Genomic DNA, 19,445 nt, shown 5'->3' on the forward strand with positions numbered 1-19,445 from the left:
CCCTACTGAAGGTGCCTGTTTGGGCCAGGATGCAGCAACATGGACACTTGCGCAGATGCTGTGCTGCCGCATGCAGGATAAACTAGGCAGGGAGGTAGCTCAAATCCCATCCAGCTCTCTTCTAGCAAGGCTTTATATCATCTCACTCTCCTCACAGGCACTGTTGTGTCATGTGTGTGTATCTCAGGGCTGTCCTTGGCCAATCAGTGGTGGCTGTGCAGAGGGTACAAGGAGGAGGTGAACTGACGAGTGCCAGGGATGGCCAGTTGCCAGTCATGGCCTGTACCAGGGTCCCCTTGGTCCCCTGACACACACACACACAGACAGACACGCGGCGTGGCTGCTTGGGGAGGCCCAGCCAAGAAGCCTGTCCTTCACCACTGAATCTCTACTCTGTTTCTGAAGTGACAAGCCACAAACTCCCTTTCTCTTCCCAAACAAACAGAGGCTTGAGTGAATCACTGCCTTGGCCCTGGCACACGGCCCCCTGGTCATTATGGATTCTCCTCCGGCATCCAGCCCACTGCGAACGACAGCACTCAGCCATGTCAGCAGAGTCCACAGGCTGAACCTCCCTTTCCCCACAGCATCCCTCTGTGCAGTCTGAAGCACTGGGCATGCCTTCACATCCCTCCTTCCCATCCCTCTCTTGTCCCCCAGTGTTTGGGCCTACAGCCTGTCCCATGTAAAGGTAGGGGAAACTGAGGCACAGTATGGTGACAAGTGAGAGAGTTCACTACAATTAGGAGTCAGGAATCCTTAGCAACAAGGTTTGGTACACAGTGTCGCCTCTTGACTTTAACCCCTGAAAGTTCATTTTTCCGGGCTTTAAAGTAAAACATTTTAGATTGCTATACGCGATCAACAAATTCTCCTCCTAATCACCAGAAACTTGCACACATCCACACACAAGCATTAGGGGAACCTTTCTGCCCTTTAGCCCCTCAGCACAAACAAAATTACCTCCCTCAGCAAGACAAGCACCTGAGCGACAGATCTGGAAAAAGTCCCTGCAGCAGAAAAGGGTTTGCACTCATACTCTGTCCCAATGAGCACCTGCTTCAAATGGGCTGTCTCAGCTTCCACTGGTGGTGCAGCCCCATTTTCTGCCTATATGATCCTATGAAGAATGATAATGCCTCTCCCAGGCCACGTGGACTGGCCATGGGGTTGTGGAGCGGTCAAGGCTGGAGAAAAACATCCTCCTGCTTAGACAATGCTTTCCTCCCCTTCCTCTTTAGTGCAATGCCTGCCCTCCTCCAAGCCGGTGCCCTCCTCTCGTCCAGGCTCTCCAGAGCAGAGGTGGAAACACAGCTCAAAAACCTTTGGGAGGAGCCAGCCAGAGATGTGGCCACCAGCCAGAGGACACATTTGTCTCTCTAGGATCTCCTTGGACTTGGGGTGGTGCTAGGAGAGACGGAGTTACAGAGAGGTGGGTTTTTATGTCCCCGTGCATCACTTCTCAAGGCACCTGGGAGACCAGAGCTGTTGTTACTCCTGAGAGGGGAAAGCAGCTGCCTGGTGTGGGACATGGCTTGCTCCCAGACTGTAATGTAACCCTCTTTCAAACTGGCTTGCCCAACAGGAGGGACTGAACCAGACTGGCTGCAGTGTGCAATTACATCTGTCAGATTAGCCAGAGCACACACGATCCAGAGTGTGTGCCAGATGTGGCACACAAACAACACTAGAGCCAGCGTCAAGCTAGAGTTGTGCAGACAGATAATACCCAACACAACATAAACCTTGCCAGTACAGAGTTAAGCCAACATTGTTTTCTAAACAAATCTGAAACAGCAGAGTGAATTCATACTGGATCAGCATTTTCTACCATGTAGCTGCAGCAGTTTTGACCCAGTACCAAGCTCCCTAGAGCTGGATTTATTGTCATGTCCACCCGGTGTCAGTGCCAAAGCCATGTCCTGAGAGGGCTGAGGAATTTAACCAATGCCAAATGACTTTGGAGGCTCCATATGGGAAGAGCTTGCTTTCTGCAAACTCCCCAACAACAAAACTGAGTGTGACTGCCTGGGCACACTCCCTGTCAAGCTCCAGCCAAGAGGAAGAGTGACACATCAACAATGCTACAGTCACTCTGTCACCTGCAAGACACACGCACGCGCACACACCATAGGGTGTGAACCACAGGGGAAAAGATCACTTCACAGTATTGTCAGCTGGCAGCAGCATCCAGAAACGATCCCGCTGGGGAAAGTCAGCCCTTCCCGAGACTGACCAAAGCTGGTCCTGCCCAGCATGGGAGTCACAAAGGATGAAAAGTGAGGAAGGGATGCTGAAAGAGCGAAAAGTAGGGCTCGGGGTACCCCGAAAGAAGAACACCTTAGTGCCACCAAAGAGAAGTTAAAAGGCAGAAGTTCATGTGGAAGGGTAGGGATTGTGGTGGTTGGACAGGGGAATTGAGGAACTGTAGATGTCGAGAACTGACAGCAGGGTCCTGTGGTGGCAGCAGGGAGATGCACTGGAACATGCCCTGGAAGACACCTTCCTTGCCAGCATCACCAGGTGGGGCCTGGGCAGGAGGAGAGCAACACATCACCTCCTTCAGGGGACACCACACCAGCACCACTGCCAGGGCTGCACAGCAACACAGACCCTGCCAGTTTCTTCCCCTCAGAGAAACACAATAGCCCCCAAAATCTGACTCAGAAAACCCTGGTTTCTTCTAGACTCTATGCAGAACCTGAAAGCACAGCCTGGCTGGTTGCAAACTCCCAAACCTCCCCTCTAAAATCCACTCCTCTGAGGTTGCCCGCTGCCTTGTCAGCAGCTCGTTTCTTTAGGATCTATTCTGGGGAAAGGCATCTCCAGGCACGTTCGTGCTCCTCGAGGACTGGCAGCACGTCTGGGCCTGCCCAAGCAATGGGAGAAACAGCTGCTCCCACTCCCCTCCCATTCCCACACCGCAGCAGCTCCAGCAGCATGGAGACATGGCATGGAAATAGTGCAGCTGATCTTCCTGCCTTCCCTGCAGAGGAGCTGAGGAAAGGGGCACTGAGGGCAGCCCCGGGCAGCAGGAGGCCCTTTCAGGTGCTCCCAAGAGCTTTGCGCCCCAAAATGGGTCAGGCTCAGCACAGGGCCCCTTCACTGCCTGTGCAGGGCACACGGCGTTCCCAGCTTATGAAACGTACTGTCTCCAGTAGGAAAACATCCCTTCCAGCTGGGAAGAAGCACCAGGGGACAGCAGATAAGCAGTGACAAAGAGCGTGCCCATCACCCCAAAGCTATGCCAGGCTAGGCTGTGTATTCAGAGGAGGTACCTGGCTAGGAAATGGAGGCCAGTGTCTTCCATGGGGAACTGGAATACCCAAAATATCCATAGATGAGGACGGAGGGGGAATTCTCTCCTGCATGCCCCACTCCCAGTAGCATGATGCCCACTCCTGCTCTGCTGCAAGCTGCATCCCTGAGGGGACCCAGGCCAGGGCTGCAGAGCCCAGCCATGCTGCTGGCCAGGCTGCAGCAGAGTCAGCCTGGCTGCCACTTCTCCCGAGAAATAGGGGAGGTGGAGGAAAATGACGAATGAAGAAGAGCAGACAGGTGTGTGCCAAGGGAGGGATGGGAAAGGGGCGGAATGCACTCAGGACTGCGTGCAGGGGACCTGCAGCGCTTCCCTTGGCTGCTCTGCAAACAACCCCTCCCTGCACATGCCTGCAGGGCCGCAAAAAAAGGGGCTCGGGGGGAGGGAGCAGCTCTCCATTGTGGGGAGGGTGCTGATGAAAACCTAGATTTTGTTCACAGCATAGCAGAAACCCCTGCCCTTCCCCTCCCTCACACCTCTGGGGAACAAGCAACAAGAGGGAGAGAGGGAGGGATGAAGAGAGGCGCAGGCAGAGGTGCCGAGGTTGGCTTACCTCACGGTGCCTGCACTGGGGGTGCCCGGGTGCGCGGGAGGTAAATCCGGGGCTCTGCTCTCCTCGGCGAGTGCTGGGCAAGGTCTCTGTTCAGTCACATCAAGGAGTGGCCTGTGAGTAGATGCTCCAGCTCACCGCTCGATCGAAGCTGCCATGGATTCATTGCGAACGACTTTGCCTTCTGTGAGGAGAGGAGGAAAGGGGAGGGAAAAAAAAAAAAGGAAAAAAACCACCAGCTTAAGACTTGGAGGGTAGATTCACTTCTTTCTTAGGTTTCCAATGGCAACTGAATATGCCACAGATGAAGATCCGGGGGGGGGATGTGTGTGTGAATGTGTGTGCATGTGGGAGGGACAGAGAGATGCACAGCTGCTGAGTCCACAGGCTGTGTGGGGTGTGAGCTAGTCAGGGCGTATCGGTGATTAGGGGAACAGACAACTGGACACAGGCAGCAGAGCAGACAGACAGCCAGATGGAAGGAGACTTAAAGGATGGGAAGAGGTTGGCCGGTATCCTAAGAGCCTGGTTGTCCCACTGTACACAAAAAGGAGAGAGCACCTGACCCAACGCAGGGTAAGGTGCTGCTGACGGAGCCGCACTGGGAGAAGGTGAAGTGTGCCTACACACACAACTGCACGCACACAGACATGCCACCTCCCAGCCCTGCTCACATCACCCAGACACGCCCCCCTGCAAGGATGCTGTTCACACTCAGAACATACACACTGTACACACACACGCACACATGCACACACATTCACACTCACTGGTCTTTTCACACTGCCATGCACCACCTTGTGTACAACCTCTAAAAATTCAGAGCCTCTCTAAAGGATGAGGTGCTTCCCTTCTTCACATTTATCCTGCACCTACAAGGTTGCACATCTCTATTAAGATACATATCTGATATTTCAGACAACCATCACACAACCACATCAGCTCCACCCAGCCTGTTCCACCACTCGTATGAGTACACAGCAAAAACATTTTTACACGGCACAGCAAATAGCGATCCCTGCACAAATACACGCTGAATACCCAAACATATCTAACACACAAACTCCTGACTCTTTATAGGTAACTGTCACTGCGCAAACACACAACATTTAATAAGCCCACTCTCATAACAAAGACCATGAACATAAAGTGTCACGTACACACACACACACACATCTATATCAGTGCACCAGCAAATCACAACACACGCATTTATAAGAAAATGAGAGCACATAAAACATCCTCACATGCTCAGGAACATAAGCAAGCACCACTGGCTGCATATCACAGAAATATAGTCTACTTAGGAATTGCCTGCAGCATACAAACTGATCGTACCAGATACTGTTACCTACCTAAACTCAGCCCACACAGTGGCATAGCATCCTTCTGGATCTTAAACGCTAGCCCCAGCAAACACCAGACATATTCTGTCACATGGAAAACACAAATACTCATCAACATCCAACACAGGCAGACGAACACAAACTACACATGAAGCACAGAGAGTCAGCATCATTCACCCAAAAAAAATCAAAGACAAGACGTTCTTGAAAATTAGGAAGCTGGAACTAACTTTGGAGACAGCTGCATTTTGTGCAACTGCATGGGTGCATATGCACACACGCACCACTGCCACACCAACTCTGTTTTAACTGCCTCCATCTCTGAGATTTTCCCTTTTTTGCACTTTCTCTAATTCTGCCCATTCTACAGTCTCCTGTGTATCTGTCTACTGACACATGTTGCAGCTCATGGAGGCGAAGTCTCTGAAGCAGAAATCCCGGAAAAGCATCCACACTCATCCCTTCTCCTACCCTCTGTTCTGGTGTTAGGTGTGCATAATTTGCATGCAAAGAAGAGTGCGCAGTCCCACCTGTCCCGAGTGCTCTGAAGTTGACTGATAGGGACATCAGGGGATGTAACTGCAAAACCTAAGCGTAGTGAAGATGCACATAGACCTGTATGGGAAGCAGGGATTTGGCCAGGAAGGTGCCAGCTTCCCCCAGGCCTGAGGAAAGACAAGGAGATACACAACATCGGTAAGAAAGAGCAAGGGAACGAGGGGATATCGGCCTGGCACCAGGGACAGCACAGCGAGCACTCTGCCAGGCTTGTTTAACAAGCTTGGTAGTGTCACAGCACGATGCTGCTAGCGGTGACGGACAACAACCAGGGTTCAACATCAGGACAAGCAAGTGTACCTGTGTGCCCCTGGGAAATTGGAGAGGCATGGGAAAGCATGGGGTTTCCAGGGGGGAAGAGCAGCTGGGTGTGCATGCAACAGCAGGTATGTGGTGCAGGGATCCATAGCTGTCCTGGGATCACTGGAGCAGTGGTGGCACAGATACAAAAGGAAGAGTTCACAGACACGAAGGCATGGCTTGGACACAGGCAATGCAGGGGTTGTTGCAGTTGGGTCTAGCCCCAGCCACATGGAGGAAATATGGAAGGAGTCCCGAAAGCTCTTGTCCTGTGTTATTGGACAGGCATGGGCTTTGAGCACATACGAATACACCTCAGTGTAGGTCAGTGGAGCATACATTGCAATAGCCTCTTCCAAGGGCTCCCTGCCCTCACACATATTGCGTGCCCCAGCACCCTGCTTCCACAGTCCTTCACCAAACACCCTCAGCATGCGACTACACCTTCCCCACCGTTGCTCAGGCATGCCGACTCTCCACAACCAAAAGCCACCTACTTCCCACCTTCCCCCAGAGCACTCCCACCTTCCCATGCATGCACCACATGCATGTTCATGCAGCAGCATGAGAGGAGCCAGAAGAAACATGTGGGGAAGCCTCCACCACCACCTCGACCCCCCCAAAACACCCCCTCTTCCCCTCTGCCTCCACTGCTGCCACCACCATTCACTTTTCTGAAGTGCTTTGAAGGAGTAAAAATTTCATCTCTCTCTCAGCCAAACCTGACCCGTGCACCCTGGCAATTCAAGCTTGCTAGGAACATCGGTTCCTCGGCACTGTGCTCAATTGTACCTGCCTGCCGCTTCCCACAAACATCCATTGTGCATTACAGGAGATGAATAATTCATGCTGAAAGGGGACAAGAGAGACTCTTTTGGGTCTCAGCAAGGCATGTGTACAGAGCAGAATGGAGATGGAGTAGCCTCATTTGGTCAAACCTAACAGATGCTGCCAAACCTGGAAAAGTCACTGTGGCCTGAAATGCTACTTGCGTTAAAGTATGGTCGTGAGGGCAATTCAAAGAGGCATTTGGACTCAGAAATTCTAACAGTGGCTGAGAAGTACCACAGAGGGGTTGGGTATGGTTAGGCAAGGAGGATCTTCATCTGCGAGACACTTAGCACTGACCAAAGCAGTTGAAGAGAGCCACTAGTGGAAAAAGTAACCACCATCCTAAACTAACCTCCAAACCATCTGCTCCTGTGCTTCAGAGACATGGAAAAAGTACCATGACTGGCTAAACAAAGGAAAAGGGATTGCAAAAGCATGGCAAACAGGACCTGAGTGATATGCATATGCAAGTTTGTATGTGTGCATTGGTGTGGTATTCATGTTGCTCATCTCAAAGGGATGTGTTTTGCCTCATGTTCACATTCCAGTTTTGTGCTGGCGTGCAGGGAGATCTGGAAGACACAAACATACAGCTGTCTGTCAATGTATCCCTGAGTGAGTCCATCTGCCTGGGATAGTGCTGAAAGGGGGTAACATGGACAATATGGTGCCATGTGTGCACATGGGTGTGCAGGAATGTGTGGCCTGTGGTGAGTATCTGTGTGTTGGTGTTGTGCATGTGCCTGCTGTGGGCAGCGGACACCAGGCATTGGTGTCTAGGACGTGCATGTGTACATGTGTACATCAAGTGCTGTACTGCAGGGTGAACAGCGCCTGTGTGCGTGAATCTGCTCTTTGCTGAAAACAGCGGTGCATTTGTGAGGTGTTGTAGGGAGCAATGTGTCCTCTGTGGGTTGCCTTGTGTGTGTGGCAGCATTTACTCTTTTGTGTGACACCAGTGTGTTACTGCACACATGCAGAGCGAGCATCCTTTTGAAAGCAATGCTGTGCAAGAGCACAAAACTTTGGAAAGTGTGCATGTGCTCCATGCACCCCTGGGAGCATACAGGTTTGCAGGGACGGGATCTCCTCTCTGGGTGGAACAGTCCGTCTGGCTCCTGCACTGCATCTCCTCCTGATCTCTGCTTTTCCTTTCTCACCTTCCCTCAGGTCCCCTTGCTGACTGGCAGCGGCATGCTCTGCCCTGGGAACCAACTCCCACACACCATACAGCGAGGGAACTCCTTTCTTTGCAGTTCCCTGGTATTTTCCAGTATCAAGAGCCAGAAAGTGGAAAAAAACCCTCACTGGGTAACCGGAACTGGACCTATTCCCTTTCCATGTCCTTGTCATCTTTTTCCAACCCCCAGGTACAGCATCACAAACTCACAGACCTTCAGCCAAAGCCACAAACTTTCACCCCCAAGCCGCGCAAGCACTACAAACCAGACTCATATCTTGCATCGAAGCCATGGGCCATCTCAAGCTGACACACCTCAGGTAAGGCAACTCAAGGTAAGAGAGTTAGGAGAGAATAGTCCCTATAGCTGCAGTAGAAAGAAGTTGCTGCAGCTGCAGTGATACCTGCCTGACTCTCAGCTCCCCAGCCAGAATCACCCACAGCTGGGGTTGGTGTAAGAAATGTTGTGCATGAATTGCAGTCAGCACAGCTCAAACTCACCCCTCTGGAGCCAAAGCAACGTCTTAGCTGCTCTGTCATTGGTCCCATAAGAAGGCTAAACCTTTGGCCAGATCCTGCATGTACTGAGCAATTTTCAGGCTAGGTTCCAAAGCATGGAGTCTGCCCAGTTGGAGCACCTCCTGGGGCAGTGGGACTTGAGCAAGATGAAAACCCCAAAGATATTTCTTCATTCCTTTAACTAGTTCTCCAAATCACTACCTTCCTCCCAAACACCTCTACCTGTTTGTTCTGGGGCTGATCTAAATTACTCAACTCCCCAAACTGAAATGTGAACAACTGGCCTCCATTTCAGGCTTTGCTTTTGCCCTATATCCCACTTCACACCTATTCCCTCTGGAGAGCAAAACTAGTACACAGAAGCCATTTGTGAAAATATGCACACCTTCCCTGGAAGGCTTCATGGGCTCCCAGCAAGACCCAGTTTCATCCAGGCCCAGGAATATACAGTTTTTCCTTGAAATGCAGCCCAACACTTAAACATCACCTGTTTTTCCTCAACTGCAATCCTGGATCTGTGGTATCACCAAATTTCACCCAATCCAGACACTGAAAGCCTAGCCTCTAAGCTCTATTTTGACCCCTTTAATTTGTCTCCAGGTTTCTTCTGAACCCAGCCTTTCACCCTACACATAAGAGTGCTCAGTGGCAGATCCCTTCCCTGATGTTTTCTCCACACTGTACAACAAGACAGACTGAGAAACTCTGGCTCTCAGACCCACAGTGTAGCAGCAATGACCCACAGTGCAGGTGTCCAGGAGATAGGTCAGGATCTTGCTGAGTTTTTTTCCCTAGAGAGGAGTCCTGCTCATGGCTAACACAGTTTGTGTGACCTTTTCACTGCTGGCAATCACAACCAGAAAAATAGCCCTTTGTTGTGGTATTTAAATGCCCGCCACAAAAAGCACAGAGCCAGTCTCAAAGCCTGTTTGGGGCTCTCCGCTGTGCAGGACCACAGCATTGCTACTTTATTCACCCCAGTTCTTCCCTCACATTGAGGTCTTTCTCTCCAGCCCTCTTCGGCTTCATGAGCAGCTCCTCCTGATGCCTTTCCTGCGTCCTGCCCTGCAGCTCCGCTCGCTTTCCAGGCCCCACCAGGCATGCAGAGAGTGAGCCCCTGATTACCATTCAAACTGGATTCTCATTAGGCAGAAATACCCCTCCAGGAGATCCATTAACAGTCCATAAGGTTAACTTAATCCAGCCAGTCTTGTGTGGTCTCTGCCCAAATTCCCTATTACATTAACAATCTTGAGCTTTAATTAGCATGTGAGGCAGAGGTGGCATTATTAATGGAGATAATATGGAGCATTAGGAATAAACAGGCCAGGCTGTCTCTCCCCCACCATGCATGCAAATCCTCTTCTGTGCAGAAACAGCATGAGCTTCCCCCATTAGCAGCACATGCTGAGGGGCTGGGGTGCCCCAGACTGGAGACAAACCCTGCGGCGGGCGTATGGTTAGGCTGGAACAGGAGGACGACGGAAAGGAAACGAGATCCCAGAGAGACCGTTCATCTGCTTGGGAGAAGAGGGGCTGCTAATAGGAAGACTACAGTGTGGCAAGTCCTGTGAGGGAAATTCTTTCACTGGGAAGGAGCAGTCACGTCTCTGGCTAATCCAGCCATCCCATCTTTCTGGTAGGCTTGGGAAAACAAGGGCAAGGTTATGTGAATCTCTATTCCCTTGCATGCTCGATTCATGCTGCTGTATGCGTGCACATAGGATAACACAATGGGTGTAGGCACTTGAACACTGCATGTAAGGAGGAGCTGCCTGGCTGATGGGGAACAGGCTGTAGGAACTGACTGCAGCTGGGAAAGATGCTCCTCTTGAATCTCCTTTCTGACCACTGAGTCCCAGTACACTGAGAATACAGGACAGGACAGAGGGAGTTCAGGTGAAGGAGAGAAGCAGTCACTTGAGGGACCAAAGAACTAATGGATGGGGGCTCCCACTTGGTGCAGATTGACCATGTGGTAGGGAAGGGACAAGTCCCTTCTGGGACAGGCTGGTGGCTGGCTGCATGAGTAGCTGGTCAAATCAACTTGGTCATCACAGGTGAAGGGGCAGCCTGGCACAAACCCTCTCCCAGCCCAGGCAGAGGCAGCTGTTCCCTGGGGGGAAGACACCCTGGGGAGAGGAGGGGAAGACCGATGCTGCCAGCAGCACCGAGGGGCTGGGGAAGCAAAGGGCACAAACTGGTCAGGGATGCACTGTGCATCAACTGTGCAAGGAGAGATCGCAAGCCTGACACTTTCTTCTCATACATGAACTTCAAAACCATAAGACAAAACAGGGGAGGAGGGAAGCAGAAAAAGCCAAGCCAAGGAAGCAGAGCCTAATGACAGGACCTCTGGACTGCTAATTCACACCCCCAGCAGCAGTCAGCAGGCTGGGGGTGAAGAGAGAAGCTTGCCTTGGGGACCTGCAACAGCATGGAATGGCATCCTGGCTTGTTCCTGAGGCCTGACCTGTTCTATTCCAGCTGTACATACCTCCACTGTGATCAGTGTGTCCCTCCAGGCTTTGCAGAAGGGCTTGCACTGAGGGCAACCATCCCTGAAGCACAGGGTGATATCCCTGTACCTGGGCCCTGGAGCACCAGACCAGTGCTAAGTATCCTTGCTTAGTGCAGAGCAATGCCTCAGGCCAGGCTGCTCTCTCCCAGGACTGCACTCAGCATCAGCCCAGCTGCCTTCACATGCCCAGAGGCGCAGCAGGAAAAGATGGAGGCCCTGAGCAGAGCCCAGCTCTTCCACTTTGCAGCACAGCAAGCTCCCACTCCCCCAGGCCCACCAGCCAGCCCCTGCCAAATCCATTTGTCCAATCTTGCGCTTTCTACTAATCCTGTTGAGCCATCCTTTAAGTTGCTCTGAGGCAGAGATAGAAAATAAAAAGATGCCTTAAGAAGCTTCCCCTGACCTTGCTCAATTCAAGATAAAGGGCTTTGATTTAAAAAATTACAGCGAGGGTCTGTCACTGATCCATTGTGTGGATTAAAGGAAAACAAACAGAGACACAGGATGCAGCTGGTGCTAGGTGAGCAGACAGAGATGGGAAGAAAGGTTACAACCAGCATGGGGGAGGAGGCAAAACAAAAGAAAGGTCTGAAAGTGAGAGGGGAGGAAGAAAAAATAACTTCTCCTTCACCATCTCCACACTTGAATATTGGTGGAAAAGCTTTGTACACATACAATGTTATATAATGTGTCCCACCACCCTCCTTGTTCCGTAAGGAAGAGCAAGGCAGCAGCGCATTCCCACGGTGTGACCAGGCTGGGAGCAGGGTACTGGGACTGGGGAAGAGGTCCTTGCTCTGTGAGAGGCTCACAATGGGGGACTTGACTGAAATCTCAAATTATATGTGCCTGCTTGCTACAGAGCTCATTACTATCTCTCCATTTGATGTTGTTCAGGCCTTTCTGCCTTCACCCCTTAACCCTTCCTTCACACCAGACCTCTCCCTTCATCTCCTCCCCTTCTTGTTAGAGCTGTCCTTCACTCTCTCTGTGGCCTGTCCTCACCCAGGTCGCATTTGACTGCATCTGAAGAGACTTCCCACCACTTCCCTCAGTGCTGTACAGCCACCAGTTCGAAGGTTACTCAGAACAGTTTTCCTTTGTAGGAAATGTCATAAGGACTACTGAGGGCACCTTCTTCTTTCCCCATACCCTCCAATATTTGTTGCACCCCACCAGGGCCTTTTGCTCCTTGGCATGAGCCTGTTTTCTCCTTCTGAACCTATTCAGTTTGAAGACCACTCACAAGATGGCTGATGTTCATTTTCATTCATCTTTTACAGGTATGTTAACCAGAAAAAGAAGGTTAGAGATAAACAATGATAAACAATGCTGGAAAAATGGTAACAACAAACGAGGAGAAGGCTGAGGTACTCAACACCCTTTTTTGTCTCAGTCTTCAATTGCAACATCTCTTCCCACACCTCTTGAGTGGATGGACAGCAGGATGGGGACTGGAGGAGCAAAGTGCCTCCCACTGTAAGTAAAGTTCAGGTTCGTGACCCCCTGAACACACATAAGTCTGTGAAGCCTGACAAGATGCATCCAAGAACCCTGAAGGAACTGGCTGATATAGTTGCCAAGCTACTCTCCATGACATTTGAAAAGTCATGGCACTACGATGAAGTCCGAGGTGACTAGAAAAAAAGGAAACATTGTACCCATCTTTATAAAGGGTAGAAAGGAGAACCCTGGAAACTAACAAACTGTCAGCATTAACTCTATGCCTGGGAAGATCATGGATGATCCCCTTCCTATTTTTCAAGCCTCCTAAGAGCCTGCCCAGTTCTGCCTCGATGGCCAAGGGCACCCTCAACTGGTTTCAGAATTTTTGCCCAGCTTCTTCATCTCCTCCTCCCCCATGCCAGTGCAGCTGACTGTTTTTCCCTGTGTGGGAACCTGGGTGCAACTCATTGCTGTGATGTGCTTCCCACCTAGCAATGCCCCATGTCCTGTTCTAAAAGCTACACCACTGTAGCCAAGAAAGAGGCAGCTGACAGATGCAGAAAGATGAAAGGTGAAGGGATGCTGGAAAAGAGACAGCAGAGACCATAAAGTGAGACAGGTCTATAAAACCACAGATGACACAGGAAGAGTAGAGGAGAGAGGTGTTAACTGTATGTTCCCACTCAAAAATCAACGGTCAGGAAATTAAATCAGAAAGTTAGAGGTTCAAGACAAATTGCATGTTTATGCTGCAGAAGTTCCTACCATGAGATTCTGAGGACCCTAACTTTACCCAATTCCAAAAATTAGCTGGAAAAATTCAGGGAAGAAACAAATCCATTGACAACTATGAAGTGTACAACAAATCTTCTAGCACCAGGTCCCTCAGACACACATCGCTGGAGGCTGAAAGAGTGTTCAGAGGAAGTGATGTTCCATGGTTGTCCTGTCTGTATGCCCTTCCCTCTTCAACCCACAGTTGGAGATACTGCACTGGAAGGATCTCAGACCTGGCTCAGCAGGGTCCTTTTGATGTTCCTGTGGCTTTCCAAAGCCAGACTGACCCATAAGTCATGGACAAAGAGTAGCTCTGAGTAACAGCATCATTTTGGTGCATTACATCGTTTTGGAGATGGACAGACAAGGGAGCTAACTACGGAGCCCATTCCAAGAAGGATTTGTTTTCCTTCGACCTAAAGCTTGAAGGAGGTCTGAGGTCATTTAAACCAGTCATTCCATACAGATCCTTGCTAGGAGTAACATCTCTGCTTGAGCCCTAGCCCACTTGATGCCTCATTCCAGACTTTTCTAAGACCAAATCCCCTTTGCCTATTGATAAACACAGAGCTTTTTCAGCAAACCATCTGTAACAGGTCTAACCCCCTTGAATTCCCTTCCATTTCCATGACCTGTCTATCACACTATTCATGGCAGCCTCTCCACACTAATCCTTTTATTATGATCTCACTCAATTTTCCTGGCCTATGACTGCAATGAGGAGAAAAAGGAGGGGTATTAATCCTTCTGACCTTGTTGTCCCAATTCGGGACCATCTGTGACTAGGAATTTAGAGGAGGGAAGTCTGATCCTTCTGACCCCACTGTCAACCCCTTGCTTTGAGAGGTTCAGTCTGTACTGTCCTGAAAATTTGTTGTAGCAAAGCCCCTTTTCACCCACAGGCACTTCCTACAAGACTGCTTCCTAGACTATCTCTCGAGCCAGAGGTGGAGAGATGGAGGGGAATAATGTCCTCCACCTTCCTCCACCTTCATCAAACTGTTTGCTCATTTCTCCTGTATCACCTCTCTGCTCCCTCAACAACAGTGTCTGCAGGTTCTTCCCAGCCATGAGACAGGGAATCAATAAAAGGTGAAAGACAATCAAACATGTCTCAAAATTTCCCTGGTAATGCTGCATATAAAGAAGAGGCCTTGTAGATCACTCCACTTCCACCATTGGCAGTGCCTAGCTTGTTCCTTTCACCTCTTTTCACCACCACGTTTCTTTGCAACAAGCAGTTGTGTCTCCATAAACCTGCCACACTATTTCATAGTTGGTCTGAGCACTCACAACAGGAAGCTTGCATGTATCCCTAAGAGACAGACAAATATTCTCCTCTTCTCTCAGCTTCATCCCGTACCTCTGACTTTGCCCATTTTTTGCCATCTTAAACAGTGTCTTCCTTTCCTTGGTCATCATTTAGTCAAGCTCTACATATTTTGTTCTTTTATTGTCTCCTCATAAATAAGTACTTTCAGCCCTTTCATAACTTTCATTGCTTTTCTCTGAATTCCCTCCAGTTTGTCACCCTCCTTCAGCTAGTATAGCACTCAGGTTTGAATGCCAGGTTTTCCAGACTGGTCTCACTAAAGCCTTGGGAAAACATGAATTTGGTCTCCCTTGTGCTTCAAGGCTTGGTATTTCTGGATGTACTTGAGTACCTGGATGTCAGGAAAGCTAGCTCACCTCATATATGTGGCACCAGGTAATACAACTCAAGGCTATCTCCCCAGGGAGAGGATGAAGCAGATTCATGAGGGATGGGGAGAAGAAGATACATGGGCAGGAAGGACAGATATCCTGCAGCTGAAGAAGGAGCACAACTACAAACACACTAATATACTAAGAAAAGACATCAAGCCCAAGAGATGGAAAGGTGAATGCGCACACACACACATGTACACACCTGTTCACTCCACAAATAAACCCACATACAATTACCTGCATCACGCACAGGCACATACACAAGTGCACATGGGAACACATGGATAGCACAGATGAGGCAGGAATGACATACAAGTGCACACAGACTTTGGGCAAGCACACATGACCTGTGCATACAAAAGGACAGGACAGATCAAGTCTAGCACAAAATGGTGCTTTCCTGTTCACAAACATACATGTTCTCATGCATAAACCAACACTCCCAGAGGAAAGATAGCTCATGGAGTCTCATAGTAACCTAAAAATACACAGGCAGTTCTGACCCATCTGGTCTACAGATTGAGCCCATGAGACATGGAAAGAATGAATACAAACATATGACACCTTGCTTTAAGACAACTGGTATCACATACATCATACTGAGGCAGAGTCTTCATATCTACAGCACCTTCCGTGGTGATTACCTTGTCACCAAAACTATTCAGAAGTGAGGTGAGAGCTGAGGAGCATAGAGGGGAAGAAAGGGACTCCCCACAGGGTCGTTGTGGCAGAGCTAGGGATCCCTCCTCCTACTCTGTGACCCCCTCCCTCTGTCATGTCACTGATGATCCTTCCTCACAACTGTATTTGCTCCACCTCTCTGCTATCAGACTGACTGCTATAAGGCACCATGTAGCCACTGAGACTACCCGAACCAGTGCTGCCCAGAAACCTTTAAAGACTCCCCCGCAAGAAACAACATCTGGGGATGAAATCCATTGTCATCCATCTCAACCTGACTCCTGGTAACTTGTTTCCCACCTCTTAAATACCATGGAAAGAGTGACAACTGCCCTTCCCTCCTTCTGTACCTCAGCTGGTCAGCTGGAACTGGGTTTCCTTTTGGCTTATGAGTGTTGAGAAAATGAGGTCATTTCTCCTCAGTGACAGAAAATTATTTGGTGAGGAAAACAGTTCATTTCAGGCAATGACTACGTACCCCTGAGGTACCCGGGAGACCTTAAAGAGGAGGTCAGGGAATGGCAAAGAAAGGCACCAGCTTGGGAGCACAGGAAAGCCAGGGCACAAATGCAGGTCTGATAAAGTGAAGCTGTAGCTGCTGCCAGACCATCTCACTGCTGAAGCAAACACAACAGCAGTCCCACAATCATTGTCACCTCCAAAGTGTCAAGTTTGACTCATTTGGGGCTTTAAATACAGCACTCTTCTGGTTCACAGCTGTGAGAAACCCATCCTGACCCAGCACGGAGAAAGGGCTGAAGGTGGGTCACAGCCCCTTTGTCTGCTCCCTGAGCTTTGCACCCTCCTCTTCCAGCCCATAAAAAGGATTTCAATCCCCCTCCCTGGTGAGGGAAGTGGCTCCCATGTGTTCAGTAGCTCTCTCCATGCTCTCCTTCACCCCTCTTCCCACATGGAAAGGCACTGGGGGACACTGAGCTCTCCCCCTTCAGAACTGCTCAAGCACCCACTCTAACAGCATCAGGACCAGCCTGGACAATACCCACTGGCAGAACCTGCAGAGCTATCAAGGAAACTCCAGCCTTCCCCATAGCTGCTGGCAGCCTGGGGATCCGTCACTGTTCAGGACAGCTCTGCTCTTCCATGGAGGAGAAAAGCAAAAGCTCCCCTGTTCCCAGAAAAAGGGGATATTTTGATGGAGCACATTTGCTCTGCACCTAAGCTGCTCTGTCCTAGTCTGGTGCCCAGGCATGGGCGAGGACTGCAAGTGTTTTTTGTGGTCATCACATCCCTTTACCAGAGCAGGGCACCCCTCATCAATTCACAAGAGTGTGAGGACACAGGTGTTCCATGCATGTCCTCTGCCCTACCTCACACTAATAAAAGAAACAACTTAGCCCAGGCCCACGCACGGGACCAAGGGAAAAAAACGATTGTATTTGGGATGAGGGAGAGAGCAGCCAGGTCTCTCTCCTGCAGCAAATATGCTGATATTTTCTGACACAACTGATAACAGCACTGGAAGGTTTCAACAGGCCTTGATGTGACCACTAACTTTTTCCCAGGTGGGCAGTGCTCTCCACTACTCTTCAGCAGGGTCAGATGAGGCAGCTGCACTCTGCCTGGAGCTGCATCTGGCTTCTGACATGACCCAGGTAAGAACAAACATCACAGACATCATCACAGCTATGCCTTCCTCCCTTCTGCGTTCCCTGTGATTTTCACCTTTCCGATTTTAACCACAAGCTGCCCCCCCCCCCCCCCCGCAAAAACTACACCTCCCAATGCCCCCCTTTCCCAAACACTCCCTCTACCCTCCAGGTGGCTTCTGCTCCACAGCTTAGCTTTGCACCGATGCAGCAGATCAGACAGCATATTCCCAAATACCCGCTTTTCTTGGAGCTGGGTGAAGAGAGGGAAAGGCCACACATCCACAGTTCTTCCCTTGGTGTCGTAGTTTTTGATGGGGGGGGAGAGAAATTAAGGCAGCTTGCTTCATACTGAAAAATCTGCATGCTTGTGGGTTGGGTGCCCTGAAACCCAACCACCCCCCAAAGGAAAATAATGGGGTGAGGAGGGTGGCAGGTGGGGAAGGGGTTGGGAGTGGGAGTGGGTTTCTGGGTTGGGGAATTCAGTAGGATTAAAGTAGCTGCTTCTCACCCCTGGCACTGCATCGGCACCCCTCCACTCCCTGCAGCTTCCTCACTGCTGCTAGTACCGTCTGCACAGAGGGGGGAGGCGAGAGGGGGGCTGTATTTAAATATATTAATAATGCATGTTCCATGCAAATGAAGCTTCTTTTGAATATTACATTAGCGATGCTGTCAGGCTGCGCTTCTCGGGACCCAGGAGTGACGGGATGTGTGGGGACCCGGGAGGGCGGGTGTGGGGAGGTAAGGCTCACCAGAAATCCCCTCATACCTCAACACAGCCTCCTTTCTCCCCCTCCACCCCAGCTCCCCCACATTACACACACTCCCACTCCCTCCAAGCTCCCGGTGCATGACAAATTCCTTGGCTCGCAGCGTGCAATGCAGCCAGGTTTCCCAGTCCCCTAGGCCCCCTCCAGGGAGATGGACCCCTCTCCTTCTCCCCACTCCCTATGTAATCTTTACCCCCCCTGCAATTTCAGCAATCCTCTCCCTGCTCCACACCTTGGTTTATAGCTCCCTACCTCCAGAGTGGAGAGAAGGGTCCTGCTCTCCAGCCTTTAGTGAAAAGGAAGGGGAGCAGCTCCTAAGTCTGGCCTGCACGTGTGCACCCCCTTTGTGTGGACCCACTGTGCTTGCATGAGCCCAGAGCCGGTGCCACTGGACCACGAGCTGTGCACGGCTGCAGGATGTACGCGCCCGCAGCGCACGAGCGATGCTCTCCTCCCCATCGACACCTCCTTCCCTGGGTGCTTGCGAGGATGTTTGCGAGCATATTGTTTATGCACAGCCACCCCCGCCCCCATGCACACACACACGGAATACACACGCATGTGCTCGCAATGCATGCGTGCAGAGGTGGGGGGCACACCAGCACACACACATGAGACGGCATTATGCCCAGCAGCTCACGAATATGCTGCTTGCTGCAGCATTAGCAGATTTATGCTGCCTTTCCCCAGCCAGATCCAAGCTCTGGAATGGGAACAGCAGCAGCTGTACACTCCTGCCTGTCCTGGGATGAGAATAGGATGCGTCTGTTCGTCTCTCTCCCCCCCCCCCCCCCTCCCTCCCCCTCCTTTTGCTCCCATTCATTCATTCAGCTTCTCCTCCCCCCATCCCATGCCCCAAAGCAGGAAGATCCTTATGCATAAAAATGTGGGCATGCTTTCTCTGGTGGAATAAATGGGCACGCAGACACCCTGCAGGCAATACATATGCACTTATATATGCATTCGAGTAGCTGTCCTGGGCCCCTACGTAAACACCCAGCTCCCACCACCACCACAGACACATTCACACACCCGACAGACACCACGCAATGACTTTTCTGCAGCCAGTCAGCCTCCCAGCAGAGCAGTGTAAGAGCAGAAATTTACTCACTCCCCTGCATGCAAACCAGGCGAATATTCACACACCACACACGGACAGTCACACAGACACACACATCACTGCCCGCAAAGGCTCCCCAACAAAGTTTGCGAAGAGGCAGGGACCAGGGGGCTGTGGGATGAGGCTGTCTCCTTCTCATCCCATAACTGCAGACAATATACATAGAGGTCTATCTGTGTATCTATCTGCACATGCATGTATGTGGGGGGT

The 19,445-nt window shown here is 50.7% G+C and overlaps 1 long non-coding RNA gene across 1 annotated transcript in view; it reads right to left on the reverse strand.

Moving 5' to 3' along the window:
- LOC113956158 overlaps positions 1-19,445 on the reverse strand; it is a 49,538-nt gene that overhangs the window by 29,037 nt on the left and 1,056 nt on the right. Inside the window, exon 2 of the long non-coding RNA XR_003530762.1 lies at positions 3,873-4,053. This is a non-coding gene — a long non-coding RNA (uncharacterized LOC113956158). The remainder of the gene's footprint in view (positions 1-3,872; positions 4,054-19,445) is intronic.

Source organism: Corapipo altera, unplaced genomic scaffold (genome assembly GCF_003945725.1).
Source record: "Corapipo altera isolate COAL_440 unplaced genomic scaffold, ASM394572v1 1, whole genome shotgun sequence".
Lineage (NCBI taxonomy): Eukaryota > Metazoa > Chordata > Aves > Passeriformes > Pipridae > Corapipo > Corapipo altera.